At 55.4% G+C, this 18,318-nt stretch overlaps 1 protein-coding gene across 2 annotated transcripts in view; it reads right to left on the reverse strand.

Moving 5' to 3' along the window:
- The window catches only part of LOC144484080 (uncharacterized), a 49,186-nt gene that overhangs the window by 2,636 nt on the left and 28,232 nt on the right, over positions 1–18,318 (reverse strand). Inside the window, exons 1-2 of one of the 2 annotated variants that reach the window (XR_013496057.1) lie at positions 7,200–7,316; positions 7,029–7,119 (exon numbers count right to left, since the gene is read on the reverse strand). The gene's annotated coding sequence lies outside the window, so the exon portion shown is untranslated. Of the gene's footprint in view, positions 1–7,028; positions 7,120–7,199; positions 7,317–18,318 lie in introns of those variants that run through there. The other variant, XR_013496058.1, reaches the window with a different exon arrangement.

Raw genomic sequence — 18,318 nt, forward strand, 5'->3', positions numbered from 1 at the left:
TGAAGTGGAGGGATTTAGAGTGGGTTTCTGGAGTGGGGAATTAAGGAGGGGTTTGGGGGGAGGGGAATTTGGGGGTGAGAGACTGAGGGTGGCGGGTTTAAAAGGATTGGGAGTGGGTTCAGGAGAAGGGTTCGGGGGGGATTGAGCTGAGAGAGGAATCTATAGGGCATTGGCAGGAAGGGGAGGGGGGGGGAGATTCAGCAGCGGTTTTTGTGTCTGGTGGGAACAGCTGGAGACGGGAAGCGGGGGGGGGCGCAAGTCGGGGGGGGGGCGCAATTCGGGGGCGCCGCAATTCGGGGGGGGGCGCAATTCGGGGGGGGGCGCAATTCGGGGGGGGGCGCAATTCGGGGGGGGGCGCAATTCGGGGGGGGGCAATTCGGGAGGGGGGCAATTCGGGGGGGGCACTTCGGGGGGGGCAATTCGGGGGGGGGTGCAAATCGGGGGGGGGGCGCAATTCGGGGGGGCGCAATTCGGGGGGGGGCAATTCGGGGGGGGGGGCAATTCGGGGGGGGGGCGCAATTCGGGGGGGGCGCAATTCGGGGGGGGGCGCAATTCGGGGGGGGCGCAATTCGGGGGGGGCGCAATTCGGGGGGGGGCAATTCGGGAGGGGGGCAATTCGGGGGGGGCACTTCGGGGGGGGCAATTCGGGGGGGGGTGCAAATCGGGGGGGGGGCGCAATTCGGGGGGGCGCAATTCGGGGGGGGGCAATTCGGGGGGGGGGGCAATTCGGGGGGGGGGCGCAATTCGGGGGGGGGGGGGCGCAATTCGGGGGGGGGGCGCAATTCGGGGGGGGGCGCAATTCGGGGGGGGGGCGCAATTCGGGGGGGGGGGCGCAATTCGGGGGGGGGGGCGCAATTCGGGGGGGGGCGCAATTCGGGGGGGGGCAATTCGGGGGGGCGGCAATTCGGGGGGGCGGCAATTCGGGGGGGGGCCATGCCCGGGGGGGGCCAATGCCCGGGGGGGGGCAATGCCCGGGGGGGGGGCAATGCCGGGGGGGGCAATGCCGGGGGGGGGGGCAATGCCGGGGGGGGGGGGGGGCAATGCCGGGGGGGGGGGGCAATGCCGGGGGGGGGGGGGCAATGCCGGGGGGGGGGGGGGCAATGCCGGGGGGGGGGCGCAATGCCGGGGGGGGGCAATGCCGGGGGGGGCAATGCCGGGGGGGGGGGGGACAAAGCCCGGGGGGGGGGAAAGATTGAGACAGAGAGAAAGACAGACACAGAGAGAGAGAAAGAGCGAGAGAGAAAGAGCGAGAGAAAGACACACAGGCAGAGAAAGACAGAGAGAGAGAGTGAAGGACATTGCCCGGGGGGGGCAATGCCCGGGGGGGCAATGCCCGGGGGGGGGCAATGCCCGGGGGGGGGCAATGCCCGGGGGGGGGCAATGCCCGGGGGGGGGCAATGCCCGGGGGGGGCAATCCGGGGGGGGGGCAATTCGGGGGGGGGGGCAATTCGGGGGGGGGCAATTCGGGGGGGGGGGCAATTCGGGGGGGGGGCAATTCGGGGGGGGCAATTCGGGGGGGGGCAATTCGGGGGGGGGGCAATTCGGGGGGGGCAATTCGGGGGGGGGGCCCAATTCGGGGGGGGGCGCAATTCGGGGGGGGGGCAATTTGGGGGGGGCAATTCGGGGGGGGCGCAATTCGGGGGGGGGCGCAATTCGGGGGGGGCGCAATTCGGGGGGGGTGCAATTCGGGGGGGGGCGCAATTCGGGGGGGGGCAATTCGGGGGGGGCGCAATTCGGGGGGGGCGCAATTCGGGGGGGGCGCAATTCGGGGGGGGCGCAATTCGGGGGGGGCGCAATTCGGGGGGGGGCAATTCGGGGGGGTAATTCGGGGGGGAGGGCGCAATTCGGGGGGGGGCGCAATTCGGGGGGGGGGCGCAATTCGGGGGGGGGGGCGCAATTCGGGGGGGGGCAATTCGGGGGGGCGGCAATTCGGGGGGGCGGCAATTCGGGGGGGGGGCCATGCCCGGGGGGGGCCATGCCCGGGGGGGGGCAATGCCCGGGGGGGGCCAATGCCCGGGGGGGGGGCAATGCCCGGGGGGGGGGCAATGCCGGGGGGGGCAATGCCGGGGGGGGGGGGCAATGCCGGGGGGGGGGGGGGCAATGCCGGGGGGGGGGGGGCAATGCCGGGGGGGGGGGGGCAATGCCGGGGGGGGGGGGGCAATGCCGGGGGGGGGGCGCAATGCCGGGGGGGGGCAATGCCGGGGGGGGGGGGCAATGCCGGGGGGGGGGGGACAAAGCCCGGGGGGGGGGAAAGATTGAGACAGAGAGAAAGACAGACACAGAGAGAGAGAAAGAGCGAGAGAGAAAGAGCGAGAGAAAGACACACAGGCAGAGAAAGACAGAGAGAGAGAGTGAAGGACATTGCCCGGGGGGGGCAATGCCCGGGGGGGCAATGCCCGGGGGGGCAATGCCCGGGGGGGGGCAATGCCCGGGGGGGGGCAATGCCCGGGGGGGGGCAATGCCCGGGGGGGGCAATCCGGGGGGGGGCAATTCGGGGGGGGGGGCAATTCGGGGGGGGGCAATTCGGGGGGGGGGGCAATTCGGGGGGGGGGCAATTCGGGGGGGGCAATTCGGGGGGGGGGCAATTCGGGGGGGGGGCAATTCGGGGGGGGCAATTCGGGGGGGGGGCCCAATTCGGGGGGGGCGCAATTCGGGGGGGGGGCAATTTGGGGGGGGCAATTCGGGGGGGGCGCAATTCGGGGGGGGGGCGCAATTCGGGGGGGCGCAATTCGGGGGGGGCGCAATTCGGGGGGGGCACAATTCGGGGGGGGGCGCAATTCGGGGGGGGCGCAATTCGGGGGGGTAATTCGGGGGGGAGGGGGCAATTCGGGGGGGGGGCAATTCGGGGGGGGGGCAATTCGGGGGGGGGGGCCCAATTCGGGGGGGGGCGCAATTCGGGGGGGGGCGCAATTCGGGGGGGGGCGCAATTCGGGGGGGGGGCGCAATTCGGGGGGGGGGATTCGGGGGGGGGCAATTCGGGGGGGGGCAATTCGGGGGGGGGCAAACCGGGGGGGGGCAATTCGGGGGGGGGGCAATTCGGGGGGGGCGCAATTCGGGGGGGGGGCGCAATTCGGGGGGGGGAATTCGGGGGGGGGCAATCCCCGGGGGGGGCAATGCCCGGGGGGGGCAATGCCCGGGGGGGGGCAATGCCCGGGGGGGGGGGCAATGCCGGGGGGGGCAATGCCGGGGGGGGGCAATGCCGGGCGCAATTCGGGGGGGGGCGCAATTCGGGGGGGGGCAATTCGGGGGGGGGGCAATTCGGGGGGGGGCAATTCGGGGGGAGGAATTCGGGGGGGGGGCAATTCGGGGGGGGGCAATTCGGGGGGGGGGCGCAATTCGGGGGGGGGGCAATTCGGGGGGGCGGCAATTCGGGGGGGGGCAATTCGGGTGGGGGGGCAATTTGGGGGGGGGAATTCGGGGGGGGGGGAATTCGGGTGGGGGGGCAATTCGGGGGGGGGGGGCAATTCGGGGGGGGGCAATTCGGGGGGGCAATTCGGGGGGGGCAATTCGGGGGGCGGCAATTCGGGGGGGGCGCAATTCGGGGGGGGGCGCAATTCGGGGGGGGGGCGCAATTCGGGGGGGGGCGCAATTCGGGGGGGGGGGGGGCGCAATTCGGGGGGGGGCGCAATTCGGGGTGGGGCGCAATTCGGGGGGGGGCGCAATTCGGGGGGGGGGCAATTCGGGGGGGGGCGCAATTCGGGGGGGGGGCCATGCCCGGGGGGGGCCATGCCCGGGGGGGGGCAATGCCCGGGGGGGGCAATGCCCGGGGGGGGGGCAATGCCCGGGGGGGGCAATGCCCGGGGGGGGGGCAATGCCGGGGGGGGCAATGCCGGGGGGGGGGGGGGCAATGCCGGGGGGGGGGGCAATGCCCGGGGGGGCAATGCCCGGGGGGGGCAATGCCCGGGGGGGGGCAATGCCCGGGGGGGGGGCAATTCGGGGGGGGGCAATTCGGGGGGGGAGCAATTCGGGGGGGGGGCAATTCGGGGGGGGGGCAATTCGGGGGGGGCAATTCGGGGGGGGGCAATTCGGGGGGGGCAATTCGGGGGGGGGGCCCAATTCGGGGGGGGCGCAATTCGGGGGGGGGGCAATTTGGGGGGGGCAATTCGGGGGGGGGCGCAATTCGGGGGGGGGCGCAATTCGGGGGGGGCGCAATTCGGGGGGGGCGCAATTCGGGGGGGGCGCAATTCGGGGGGCGCAATTCGGGGGGGGCGCAATTCGGGGGGGGGCGCAATTCGGGGGGGGCGCAATTCGGGGGGGCGCAATTCGGGGGGGGGGCAATTCGGGGGGGGGGTAATTCGGGGGGGAGGGGGCAATTCGGGGGGGGGGGGGGCAATTCGGGGGGGGGCAATTCGGGGGGGGGGCAATTCGGGGGGGGGCAATTCGGGGGGGGGCCCAATTCGGGGGGGGGCGCAATTCGGGGGGGGGCGCAATTCGGGGGGGGCGCAATTCGGGGGGGGGGCGCAATTCGGGGGGGGGCGCAATTCGGGGGGGGGCGCAATTCGGGGGGGGGCGCAATTCGGGGGGGGCGCAATTCGGGGGGGGCGCAATTCGGGGGGGGGATTCGGGGGGGGGCAATTCGGGGGGGGGCAATTCGGGGGGGGGGCAATTCGGGGGGGGGGCAACTCGGGGGGGGCGCAATGCCGGGGGGGGGCAATGCCGGGGGGGGGGGGACAAAGCCCGGGGGGGGGGACGACAAAGCCCAGGGGGGGGACGACAAAGCCCAGGGGGGGGGGACGACAAAGCCCAGGGGGGGGGGGGGACGACAAAGCCCAGGGGGGGGGGGGGGGACAAAGCCCAGGGGGGGGGGGGGACAAAGCCCAGGGGGGGGGGGGGACAAAGCCCAGGGGGGAAAGATTGAGACAGAGAGAAAGACAGACACAGAGAGAGAGAAAGAGCGAGAGAGAAAGAGCGAGAGAAAGACACACAGGCAGAGAAAGACAGAGAGAGAGAGTGAAGGACATTGCCCGGGGGGGGGCAATGCCCGGGGGGGCAATGCCCGGGGGGGGGCAATGCCCGGGGGGGGGCAATTCGGGGGGGGGCAATTCGGGGGAGGGGGCAATTCGGGGGGGGGGGCAATTCGGGGGGGGCAATTCGGGGGGGGCAATTCGGGGGGGGGGGGCCCAATTCGGGGGGGCGCAATTCGGGGGGGGGCAATTTGGGGGGGGCAATTCGGGGGGGGGCGCAATTCGGGGGGGGTGCAATTCGGGGGGGGCGCAATTCGGGGGGGGCGCAATTCGGGGGGGGCCCAATTCGGGGGGGGCGCAATTCGGGGGGGGGCAATTCGGGGGGGGGGGGTAATTCGGGGGGGAGGGGGCAATTCGGGGGGGGGGGGCAATTCGGGGGGGGGCAATTCGGGGGGGGGCCCAATTCGGGGGGGGGCGCAATTCGGGGGGGGGCGCAATTCGGGGGGGGCGCAATTCGGGGGGGGGCGCAATTCGGGGGGGGGCGCAATTCGGGGGGGGGCGCAATTCGGGGGGGGGATTCGGGGGGGGGCAATTCGGGGGGGGGCAATTCGGGGGGGGCAATTCGGGGGGGGGGCAAACCGGGGGGGGGCAATTCGGGGGGGGGGCAATTCGGGGGGGGCGCAATTCGGGGGGGGGCGCAATTCGGGGGGGGGGCGCAATTCGGGGGGGGGCGCAATTCGGGGGGGGGCAATGCCCGGGGGGGGGCAATGCCCGGGGGGGTGGGGCAATGCCGGGGGGGGCAATGCCGGGGGGGGGCAATGCCGGGCGCAATTCGGGGGGGGGCGCAATTCGGGGGGGGGGAATTCGGGGGGGGGCGCAATTCGGGGGGGGCGCAATTGGGGGGGGGGCGCAATTCGGGGGGGGGCGCAATTCGGGGGGGCGGGGCCCAATTCGGGGGGGGGCGCAATTCGGGGGGGGGGGCGCAATTCGGGGGGGGGGGCGCAATTCGGGGGGGGGGCAATTCGGGGGGGGGGAATTCGGGGGGGGGCGCAATTCGGGGGGGGGCGCAATTCGGGGGGGGGGGCGCAATTCGGGGGGGGGCAATTCGGGGGGGGGGGAATTCGGGGGGGGCGCAATTCGGGGGGGGCGCAATTCGGGGGGGGGGGCGCAATTCGGGGGGGGCGCAATTCGGGGGGGGGCGCAATTCGGGGGGGGGCAATTCGGGGGGGGGCAATGCCCGGGGGGGGGAATGCCCGGGGGGGCAATGCCCGGGGGGGGCAATGCCCGGGGGGGGGCAATGCCCGGGGGGGGGCCAATGCCGGGGGGGGGCAATGCCAGGGGGGGGGGGGGGGGACAAAGCCCAGGGGGGGGGGGGGGGACAAAGCCCAGGGGGGGGAAAGATTGAGACAGAGAGAAAGACATACACAGAGAGAGAGAAAGAGCGAGAGAGAAAGAGCGAGAGAAAGACACACAGGCAGAGAAAGACAGAGAGAGAGAGTGAAGGACAGAGAGAGAGAGAGAGAAAGAGAGAGAGACAGAGAGAGAAAGAGAGAGAAAGGGAGAGAAAGGGAGAGAGAGACAGACAGAGAGACAGAAAGAGAGAGACAGAGAAAGACAGAGAGAGAGAAAGACAGAGAGAGAGAAAGACAGAGAGAGAAAGACAGAGAGAGAGAAAGACAGAGATAGAAAGTAAGATTGAGAGAGAAAGATTGAGAAAGACAGAGCGAAAGATTGAGAGAGAGATTGAGAGAAAGATTGAGAGACAGAAAGATTGAGAGATAGAAAGACAGAGATTGAGAGAGAGATTGAGAGAGAGAAAGATTGAGAGAGAGATTGAGAGAGAGAAAGATTGAGAGATAGAAAGATTGAGAGAGAGAAAGATTGAGAGACAGAAAGATTGAGACATAGAAAGATTGAGAGATAGAAAGATTGAGAGATAGAAAGATTGAGAGATAGAAAGATTGAGAGATAGAAAGACAGAGATTGAGAGAGAGATTGAGAGAGAGAAAGGTTGAAAGAGAGAAAGATGGAGAGGGAGATTGAGAGGAGGCTGCAAACAGAGAGAAAAGCAGGGCTGAGGCGGGAAAGGTGCGGCGGACAGAAAGTGAAGAGGTTCATACTCACCATCGCACATGTTTTCCCTCGGTGATCTCTCCAACTCCTTCCATCCCCTCTCCCATGGTGGGGAGAGAGATCCTTGGCCAGGGGCTTTGTGCTGGGAAAGGGGGGGTTACAATATCAGAGCTGGAACTCCATGCAAGCACACACTGACTCACTCACAAAGACACAGCTTACCTGATACTTACCAACCCACGTGTAGAGAGAGACTGGACAATGCATCGCCAGCCTTTTTATAACCTCACTGAGTCCCACACCTCCCCAATCAATCCTTATCCAACCACAGCTCCTCCACCTCACCTGAACACACCTCCTCCTACCTGGCCCAGTCCAACACCAACCTGTCTCTGAATGTGTGGGTGTGTGTGTGTGGGGGTTACTGAGCACCAGGCAAATGGTTTATCCCAAGGCTCTCCCTCACCCCCCCCCCCCCCCCCCACCCCACTCCCAGCTTCACATCACCAGCACTGGGAGCTGAGAGAAGATGGATTTAAATGAACCAGCAGCCCTGCACTGCCAGGGAGAGAGAGAGGCCAGGTCTGAATGTGGATTGTACAATTTGTTCATCCAGGACTCCATCGGCTACAGGTTTGCACCCTTTGCTGATTCTTGCAAAATTCACTTTTCCTTAAGTTGCCTGAACTGAAACAATATCTTGCAAAGTTCTTTGTTGCTGCGTTTACAAATCCCACTTCTGATTTACAATCTGTCTGTTGTCTGTCCGGGTGTGTGAATGTGTGTGTGTGCCCTGTGCTTAGTGGTTAATGATTCACCAGAGATCAGAGCTGCAAAATAAAGCGTTTCAACTTCTTTTAACAGAAGCACTGGCTGGGGGAGGGGAGGGAGAGAATGAGAGTGAAGTTTCTGTCTGATAAATGCTGGAAATGTGTCTTTAACCAGCAGCTCTGCAGAGAGACAGATGCAGGATTTTAAACTCTCTGGGAGCTGCAGGCAGGGACACACACACACACACACACACACACACAGATAGACATCAGCTCCTGTTTCACACCAACAACCAGGCTGGAGTCTATGCAGCTAATTTCCATCCAGAAATGTACTTGATCCATGAAGTCAGTGAGGGTTACATTCCCATGACTTCCCATTCAGTCCAATCCAGCTCAGTTTGTTGGAATGCAGTGTGGGAGCCTCTGAGGGAGTTTGGCTCTGGGGGGGGGGGGGGTTCACTTTTCTCTCATTCAATCTCTCCTGCCTTCCACCCTCTCACAGACCTTCCTTTCGTCCCTGTCCCACCCGCCCCTTTCTCCAAACCTGTTACATTTCTAATTTCCCCAGTTCACAGGAAAGGTCACGGAGCTGAAATGTTAACTCTGTTTCTCTCTCTCTCTGCACAGATGCTGCCGAACCTGCTGAGTTTAATTCCAGCATTTCCCTGTTTTCTAAGATTTCACAGAATAGTGTTGGTGCAGGAGGAGGCCATTTGGCCCATCGTGTCTGCACCAGCTCTCCAATGTGCTGTTAAATCAGAGATTGGTGTAAAACTGGGATCTGTTCCTGACTGAGAGCGAAACGGCAGCTTTACATTTCCAACCTGAAAATAACTGGCCAATATTCTGTGCAGATTGTTCCCAGTTCCTTGCTTGTGGTCTATCCCTAACTGCCCTTGAACTGAGCAGCTTGCTTGTGTCGTGGTTCCCCAGGACGACAATTCGTTCACATCGGTTTAAAACAGAGAGTCTGAGCAGCGATCTTCCAAGCAATAGACTTTATTTCTCAGCACAAGCGATAAAGTCGGGATCTCCGGATCAATCCAAAGAGCCCTTGGGCTTACAATCTTTTATGTACATTTCAGCCTCATATCTCAAGATCCTTATCTCCCTTTTACAGCCTGTCCTTGGTCGTTATCTTACCTACAGCCCGATCTTTCTTTGGCCACCATTATTTTTAGTTGACTCTTTATCTGTTTTCTTTGCAATTGGTCGTTCCCTGATATATCTCTTCGTTTCTTAAACCATGGTGGTTATAACTCTTGCTCTTATCTGAACTTTTCTGTTTGTACAATAATCGTGGTTTTGCAGGCTAAGGCTGAATGTGTTTAGAAGAAAAGACATCCCCTCTGCTAATTTATGGTCCACTAATGTGTTTAGAAGAAAAGACATTCTCTCTGCTGACTTATGGTCCACTAATGTGTTTAGAAGAAAAGACATTCTCTCTGCTGATTTATGGTCCACTTTTAAGTTGAACCACCGAGCAGTCTTCCTTGTTTTCCCAGGTGGCTATTGTTTGCTTTCCTTAATTAGTGATTGCTATATTACTTCTCTAGTTCCTCTAGTTCCTCCACTTTGATCATATCGACTACACTTGATTATATTAGGTCGGGTCACACGAGGTTACTTTAGGTTATATACCCATCTCACTACTCACCTAAATCTGCTATATCATTTTACTAAAACCTATGAATCTGAATTCCATACTAAACTCATACAATATCCAGTACAATTTCCCTTACAAGTCCCCCCTTTGAGGCTATTCCCTAGCCTCATCCCAATTACCAAGCTCAAATAATCCCCTCGCTCGATCCCATTTGCATTTTATTTTAATCACTCTTTGCAGGCGATGTGGAGGAGCCGAATATTTTGGTCAGGGATCAATGTCCCTATTCTAACTTTATCATAATTTGTCTATCCCGGTTCTGATTTTTGGGTTGCTCCTCCAGATTGCCTGCCCCTGACAGTCATCAGCCAAAAACCTTCCCACTCTTGTCTAGGGAAGGGAAAAAGACTGATTCCTGTGTACAGACTAAGTTCTCCTGGTTTCGTGCGGACTTCAGCAAGGTGCTGTTGTTTCCACAAGGTGATCTTCCACTATTGTAGTTATTTTACAGAGTGACGAGTTTCAACTTCGACCAAGGTCATTGTGAATCCACTCAGCGGGGGCGGCTCAAGGTTTTCCCATTCCTCTGTTTTTTCTCTCGAGCGTGAGCTGCTTAGCACCCGCGTCACCATCTGCCGCGCTGCCACTCTGGTAAGGAAGGATCTCAGGGCGGGTAAAAAACAACAAAATATCAATCCCAGAATGATTATTGTTGCGATTGCTACAGCTCCAGCTTTGGCAAACCACGCCCCCCATCTTCCTAATATTCTGTCCAGCCAACTCCATACCTCATGCCCAAACCCAGCATTTTCTTTCACTTCTTTCTTAAGATTTCTTAACTTATTCATGGCTTGTGTAAATGACCCCTCTGGATTAGTGTTATTAGGGATAAATGTGCAGCACTGATCCCCAAACATAACACACACCCCTCCTTTCTCTGCCAGGAGCCAATCTAACGCCTGTCGATTTTGCCACGCCATTTTGCTGGTCGCATCCAACTGCTCTCCTAAGGCCTCCAGGGCATCATTCGTATAATTAATAAACCTCTGCTGATTATAATAGATGTAATTGATCCACTCAGTATTCTTGCTGGGTGTGATCCAAACAAAGAGGGATTCAAACCCTGCAGCTATTTCGTTCCTAGCTTTGAACTCATTCGGGATGCCGCGGGGCTGTCCGATTGCGTCCAATTTTATCGTAGGGTCAGGGGTATATGCCCTCTTAACTTTTTGTGATTTAATTTCTCTTTCCACCAGTAGTATCACAATGCTCTGGGCAAGCATAACTCGGGCACATAGTCCCTTCCAATTCTGTGGTAATTTTGCCAATAGCCCTTTCTCCGGGCCACAAAGCCACCAGAGATCGGCCAGTTGATTTTCTTGATAGTCTAACACATAAGGAGGGGGTGCCCATCCCCCTCCTGAGATGATCAGATTAAGAGCATCGGTTATATTCCAAATCCTTTCACACTCTCCTGTGTAATTTCCCACACTACTTCCTGTGCTACTTTCCTTCCAATAGCAATCTTGGATTTGTAAGTTGGGCTCTACACTCCATTCCTTTGGGACCGCGTCCACTGCCGTTTTTGGCCACTTTGGACATCTGTGGGTCAAGTTGTAGATGCCCTTTTTTACCCCAGCAAACAGGATGCAGTGGTATTGACACAACGGCGGCTCACCTTTACAAAGGTTATCACATGCGGATCCGGAACAGTTTATCTTCTCATACGAGTAGTTCCGATTCCCTATCATATGATTCCGTATATATGTGTTATATGGACGGCAATTTTCCTTTCTCCAGCTTTGTTGCCTGGTTCCACAGTCTCCTGATCCCCATGGTATATCGGTTACTTGGGTGTTAGGTTTCTCTGATGCACATACTACACACTCTTTCCCATCACTGTTTCTCCAACCTGTATACTCAGCCCATTTCCACCATTTGTTTTTCTGCGCTTTCTCCCAAATAGTATTTGTGCTCACTAGTCGCTCACGTTTTGTTCGTCTTAATACTCTATCTTCCTGATTCTGCACCCTTATGTCTTCTGTATCCCATTCTCCTTTTCTATGGGTCACGGAAGTCCCTAAGGGAAATAGTTTCCAAGTCCCAGGTGGGGAATGGGGCCCCTTCCCTGTCCTCACCTCCCTCGGCACCTTGACTAATAGGCTCAGGCTGGGCATTTGTATCATCAGCCAGCTCATGTACAGAACTACTTTCATCATCCTCTATTCTTTTTGTTCTTCCTTGGCTCTGTTCCTCCTCCCCACGATTCTCCCCGTGTATTTCTATTTCTTCCTCGCTATCACCTCTATCCACTCTGTGTACTTCTTCAATTTCCCTTCTCTCCCCCACCCCTGGTACCGTTCTGGTACAATGGTTCAAGTGATACCACAGTGTACTGCCTTCTACTTGCAACGCCGTGGGAGACACTTTGGTGACTTCAAACGGTCCTTCTCGTCTCGGTTCGTTCCAACGTCTCCGGAACTTTCTGATGTATACTCGATCTCCAGGTTTGATCTGATGTTCTGTTACCGGATTCTCCTCCTCCTTGGCTTTTTCCTGTTCAAATATAGTTCTATGTATAACAGTTAATTGTTGTATATATTCTTTTGTGCTTTGATCTAAACATTCCAGCGTAGGACCTCCTGATCCCCTGATCTTAGGTACCGGCATTACTCTTCCTGTCATCATTTCATATGGGCTCAAATGTGTGATTCTGTTTTCCTGACTCCTGCATTGCATTAGAGCCAATGGCAGAGCATCTATCCAGTTTTTCCCTGTTTCATTGCAAATTTTGCTTATTTTAGCCTTAAGGGTCCCGTTTGCTCTCTCCACCATTCCTTGGGATTGAGGGTGATATACGCATCCAAACTTCTGCTTTATTCGGAGTGCCGAGAGTGTCTCTCTCAGTGCCCTTCCTATAAAAGCAGATCCATTGTCTGAACTTAATTGCGTGGGTATGCCAAATCTTGGGATAATTTCTTTTGACAGGAAGTTAATCACCGTTCCAGATCCTTGATCTTTGGATGGCGTTGCTTCTATCCATCTGCTGAATCTATCAATAATCACTAGCATGTATCTTTTCCCCCTCACCACCTTTCCCATATCCACATAGTCCATGCATAGATGTTTAAATGGTCCTTCAGGAATGGGTATATGCCCTATTGGGGCAGTAATGCCCTTCCTGATGTTATTCTGAGCACACACCTCACACTGACTTAGTATGTAGTCAATCGAGTTTTGCAGGTATGGTGACCAGAATCCTTCCTTCTTGATCTTTCTAGCCACTTCTCCTCTTGCACAGTGGTCCACTCCATGCGCTTCGCTAATTAGTACGGTTAGTAATGATGTGGGTGCTATGACCAATCCCTCCCCATTTCTCCATATCCTGTCCTGTTGTCCCTGTAGTGCTCCTCTATCTTTCCACATTGCCTTTTCAGCTACAGAGGTTTCCTCCTGTAACTGTGCTACATCCTCTAATGTGATATGAGGTTCGATATCCCCCGTACCTGGCCCTGGGTGCGGCCTTGCTATTTCTACTGGGGCTATCGTAGCCTCAATGCATCCTGACGCTTCTTTAGCTGCCTTGTCGGCTTTGGTGTTTCCCTGTGTGATGCTGTCTGCTCCCTTTTTATGCGCCTGACACTTAATTATGGCTAATTCCCTTGGACCCATCATGGCCCTTATTAAAGCCCTGATTTGACCTTCGTGTTGTATTGGTCCTCCTCCGCTTTTCCTAAATCCCCTTTGCTTCCATATTGCCCCGAACAGATGGGCATAGGCCGAATCAGTATAAATTTCCACTGCTTCCCCGTTTGCTAGCTCACATGCTCTGGTCAATGCTTTAAGCTCTGCTAATTGGGCCGAACAGGGCTGTTCACATTTCTCTGCTTCTATGACTTCAAGTGTTTCCCCTTTCTGTTCAACTATGGCATAGCCTGCGTGGTTTCCTAAGTGATTCCTGTAACATGAGCCATCTAAATACAGTATCCTTTTCCCTTCTGTCACTAGTCCCTCTGCTCTTAAATCTTTTCTCAGTTTCATAAATGTTTTTGCTTCTCTTAAGCATTCATGTTCTTCTCCTTCATGAGGTAATGGCATGTAATCAGCTGGATTTACTCTGTTGCACTTTATTATCGTGATATCTGGAAATGTGGTTAGCATTCGATAATGATGGATCCTAGCAGGTGTCAGCACAAATTTTCCTTGCTCAATCAATTCAGCTACCTTATGGTATACATGTATGTTTATCGGATATCCCATTGTGACCGTGGCTGCCTTTTCGCACGCCCACCAAGCTGCTGCCAGGCCTTGATAGCACGGAGGGTATCCCATCGCTACGTCGTCTAGCTTGGTACTGTAATATGCTACAGCCTGCCTTCGTCTACCCTTGCAATTTTCCTGCGTTAACACTGCTGTAGCAAATCCGGCTTCTCTGTTACTCACAAATAAGTCAAAGGGCTTGTCATAGGTCGGTAAAGCCAATGCTGGTGCCTGTGCCATTTCTCTTTTCACGTTTTCAAATGCGTCTGAAGCATCTTTATCCCATTTTAGTTTGGCTTTTAATTCGTCACACCCTGCCTCCTTCATTATCTTTCGTAGTGCCTGCGTTTTTTCGGCATAGCTTTCCACCCATTCTGAACTGAATCCTGTCATTCCCAAAAATGTCATCATTTGTCCCACCGTCTGTGGTTTCGGAACTTTTAGTACTGCTTCTATTTGCTGTGAAGCTATCTCCTTCTGTCCTGCTGATATTTCTCTCCCCAAGTATTCTACCTTTTTCTGGCACAGCTGCAGCTTTTTCCTTGATACTTTATGACCCCCTTCTGCTAGTCTTTTCAATAGTTTTAAACTATCCTTCCTGCATTGTTCTTGTGTTCCTGTGCATAATAATAAATCATCCACATATTGTATTAGTGTTCCTTCCAACTGTATTCCTTCTAAATCTGCTCTCAACACCTGATTGAATACATGTGGGGAATGTTTAAATCCTTGGGGCATCCTATTGTATGTGTATTGTTTCCCCTCGTACGTAAATGCAAAGAGATACTGACTTTCTTGAGCTAGTGGCACACTAAAAAATGCCGAACATAGGTCTATTACAGTAAACCATCTACTTTCAGGTGGTATATTTGTCATCAAGGTATAAGGGTTTGGAACCTCTGCTGGCATATCTTCCACTACCTCATTAATTGCCCTTAGGTCATGCACCAATCTCCATTTTTCTCCGTCCGCCTTTTTCACTGGTAGTAGCGGTGTATTACACCTGCTCCGGGTTTCTTTTAATACCCCTGCTTCTATCAATCCCTTAATTGTCCCTCTAATTCCTTCAATTGCTTCTGTCTTGATTGGGTATTGCGGCCTATACGGCCCCTGACGTCCTATCTTTAATCTGACTTCAACTGGATTAGCGTTTTTGACCCTCCCTACATCCGTGTCCTGTCTGGACCACAACTCCTGCGGGAGGGAGTTCAAATCCTGCTCTAACCTCTCTCTCCACTCCAGTTCCTGTTTCTCGATTTGCACTCCTATTGTTATCTGCTTCGGTTTCCCAAGCATTTTAACATCCAAAATTATTTTCGTCATTTGTCCATTGCTGGACGTCCAAGTATCTACATTGTCTGTCTGGACAAATTCTACATCTTGTGCTCTCAACACCATTGGTCCTAGGTCTTTTGATCTGTATCCCGGATTCACTTTCAATGTGACATGTGGCTCCGCCCCAGATACAGAGAACCATTTGTTAACCCATTCATTCCTAACAATGGTGAGGGCTACTCCCTCTAGTCCGATTAAAATACTTCCTGACTTTATTTCCTGTTCTCGTCCTGCCTCCCTTTCCCATTTCTCCTGTATCTCAGGTTCCTGCCCTTCATCAAATATCATTGTACTGTGTAATTCTGTTCTTGGCCATTTGGCTTGTGGAACCCAAGTGTTTATAAGCTTTCCCCAAACTTCCCATATCTGTTTTTTAACTTGTTCCTCTATATCTCCCAACCAATATACATTAACCCCTTCCTTTCCTGGTATTTCAAGTGGATACATTCCCATCAAATCAATTCCTTGTTCAGTGCATTCTAATTTCAGTCCTAAACCTAGGATTGCATCCCTTCCCAATAGATTTAAAGGAGTTTTATCACATACTAAAATAGGTACATGGGTTGTCTTATTTCCAATGGTAACAGGCACCGGCGTCGTCATTCGAGCTAATGTTACTTTCCCCGAGAACCCCACAGTTTTTACAAACTGGTTTGACAATGGTAAGTGATCCGCATATTTCGTTTGTATGCACGTACATGTGGCGCCGGTGTCTATCATCATGGGGACCTCGATCCCTCCTACTCTAACGTTAACTATAGGTTCCTGCTCTGCAGTTTCTGTTATCTGTACGTACTGTCCTACCATTTCGGGGTTCTCTGGGCCTCCCTATGGGGAATTCTGATGGTTTACCGGCCCCTGAAACATCGGGATGCTGTTTGGCGACCCTTGGATCAGTTGTTGGCCTGTCTGCTGCTGGTTTTCTCCCTGTCTGGGAAAATTTCGCGGGCAATTCCTTTTTATGTGCCCTGCCTCCCCGCACCCCCAACACCCACCTGAAGGGCCAGGCAGTGGTCCCTGTCTCGGAGTCTGATGATTAACCTGTCCCTGTCCTCTCTGATTCTGATAGGGTGGCCTACCACCTCCCTGTCCTTTCCCATTTCTATTCCAGTCAGTCTGACTTTGCAGGGCGTATGGGTTTTGATAATTTAGGCCATAGGCTCCTGGGTTCATGGACAGTGGGAAGGCAGAAATGTTATAGGTTATGATGGGCTGGCCTCCATCTCCGCTCCCCCCTTTGATTAGTGCAGGTATTTCCTCTGGCTTTTGCTCCACCATCATTGGTGCTATTTTTCTGGGTGCGAGATCCTCTTTAGCCTTCAGTTTATCCTTGCTTTTGATCTCCTCCAACTGTGCCTGAAGGAGTTTACGTTGTATCTCCTTCAGCTGTTTGTCTGCATTCTTCTCATCTTTACGATGTCTCTCTACTGCATGGGCAACATAATCCACAAACTCTCGGTAATTTTTTGAGTCCAAGCCCACCACTTCCTCCAGCCTTGTCTTAGCTGAGACTGGCAAGCCCTCTAGGATTGCAGCCCGGAACATGGAGTTGGTCAGTGGGTCTATTAGAATGTCCCTCTCCGTGTCCCTTCTCCACCTTTTTAATTGATTCTCCACATACACCGCTGCATTCTCCTCCTCACCCAATGGCTCTCCCTTTAGGGCTTTTACATCCATTCGATTGGGGTACATATCCCGCAGTGCCTGCCAGATGACTTGGCGGTACTGGTCCATTAGTGTCCCATCCACCTCCGGGTCATAAGTTGCGGTCGGGATACCAGCACGTCTCATTACTTCCGCCATTTGGTCCATTCCTATCACCTTTGTCAGGAGAGCTTTGATGTCGCCCAGTGCCATCCTTTTTCCCACCATTCCTGCCTCCAACTGTCCAATCCACCTTCCAGCTCCATCCAAAATATTGGGTAATTCATTAATTAAATTGGGCAAATCCTGACCTGACCAAGGGATATACTGCGGTCTGTCACCCTTCAGAATCACCGGGAATATCCTTTTCCCTCTCCTATCCACATCTGGAAACTTTACAGGTGGGCGCCTTTCCCGCCTTGATTTTCTTTGCTCCCCTAACACCGATTGGCTCTCTTCGTCTTCACTACTTTCTTCTGTTTCTCCTTCCGTCTCTCTCGCCATTCTACTTTCCTCTGGGTGCTTCCACCTCCATGCTTTCCCCCATTTTCGTCTGTCTGCCCCTTTGTGCACATCCCAGCGCATTCCCTCTCCGCTCCTTTCTCTTTCTTTTTCCTCTCTGCTCACTCCGACTCTCTTTCCTTCTATTTTTCCCTGTGATGTCTCACTTCCACACTCGTGAGGATCATCTCCTGTTTTCCCCTCATATTCTTTTCTAACATTCTTTCCTCCCTCTTCTCGTTCATTTTCCTTTTTCATTACCTTCTTTGCCCATTCCAAAAGTTCTACCACCTTTACTTCGTCCTCCAACTCCTTTCTCCTTTGGTTCAGCCCATCCAAATCCTCTTCTGTTTTCCTAGCCGCTTCCTCTATATCTTGTCTCTTTTCTCTCTCCCTTTGTGCCCATTCCTCCTTCGTCATCTGTTCTATGTCATATTCTCCCTCAAAATTCATTGTGCCTGATATAACTGGGTACAGTCCCGTGGAGCTCTGTTTCTCTAAGTAGGGGGGTGGGGCTACGTTTGGATCTTCCAATTTTGCTTTTTCCTCAAGTTGCACTGGCATCTGCATTCTACCTCCCCTCCATACCCCTCTTCTCTCTTTCCCTTCTTGTTGGAATGGGGCTAATATCTCTAACTCCTTTTCTCGCTTTTCCCTTCTTTTGCTCGATTTATCCTTAATCTTATAGTTCTTTATCATTCCCTTCTGGTCCTCACACCTCTCTATGGACCATGTGCCTTCCTCCGGCCACTGTGTATTGGTCTTATTTGTTCTTTTGGCCCATTTTTTAGAGTCGTGTTCTATATCTCCCCTAAGGGCTGGGAACTTGTCCCCTAATATCTCCACTGGTGTCTTAACTTGGTGCGCCATTACTCGTCTTTTTGGATCACTGTCGCAATTTTTATCACTTAATCTGTCAGAGTTAGGTATCACAGTGATTATTACTTGCTGTATTGTTTTTCCGTGCTCATTCTCCTGTTTACCTTTTCTTTGGATTTCTTTTGCCAATATCTGTAATTCTAACCGGGGTCCTGATATCCACTTCCCCGTAGTCCCCTGTCCCGGCACTATCTTCCTCTCCCGGGCCAGAGGGTAGTAGGTTTTCACTTGCTCGTCTATGTGTATAAAAATCCTGTATCGGTCAGATCCCTTTATTAATTTCTCTAGGGTTTCCAATTTTATTTCGTCTATCCAATTCCTATCGACTACTCTTTCCCAATTT

Source organism: Mustelus asterias, unplaced genomic scaffold (assembly GCF_964213995.1).
Source record: "Mustelus asterias unplaced genomic scaffold, sMusAst1.hap1.1 HAP1_SCAFFOLD_92, whole genome shotgun sequence".
NCBI lineage: Eukaryota > Metazoa > Chordata > Chondrichthyes > Carcharhiniformes > Triakidae > Mustelus > Mustelus asterias.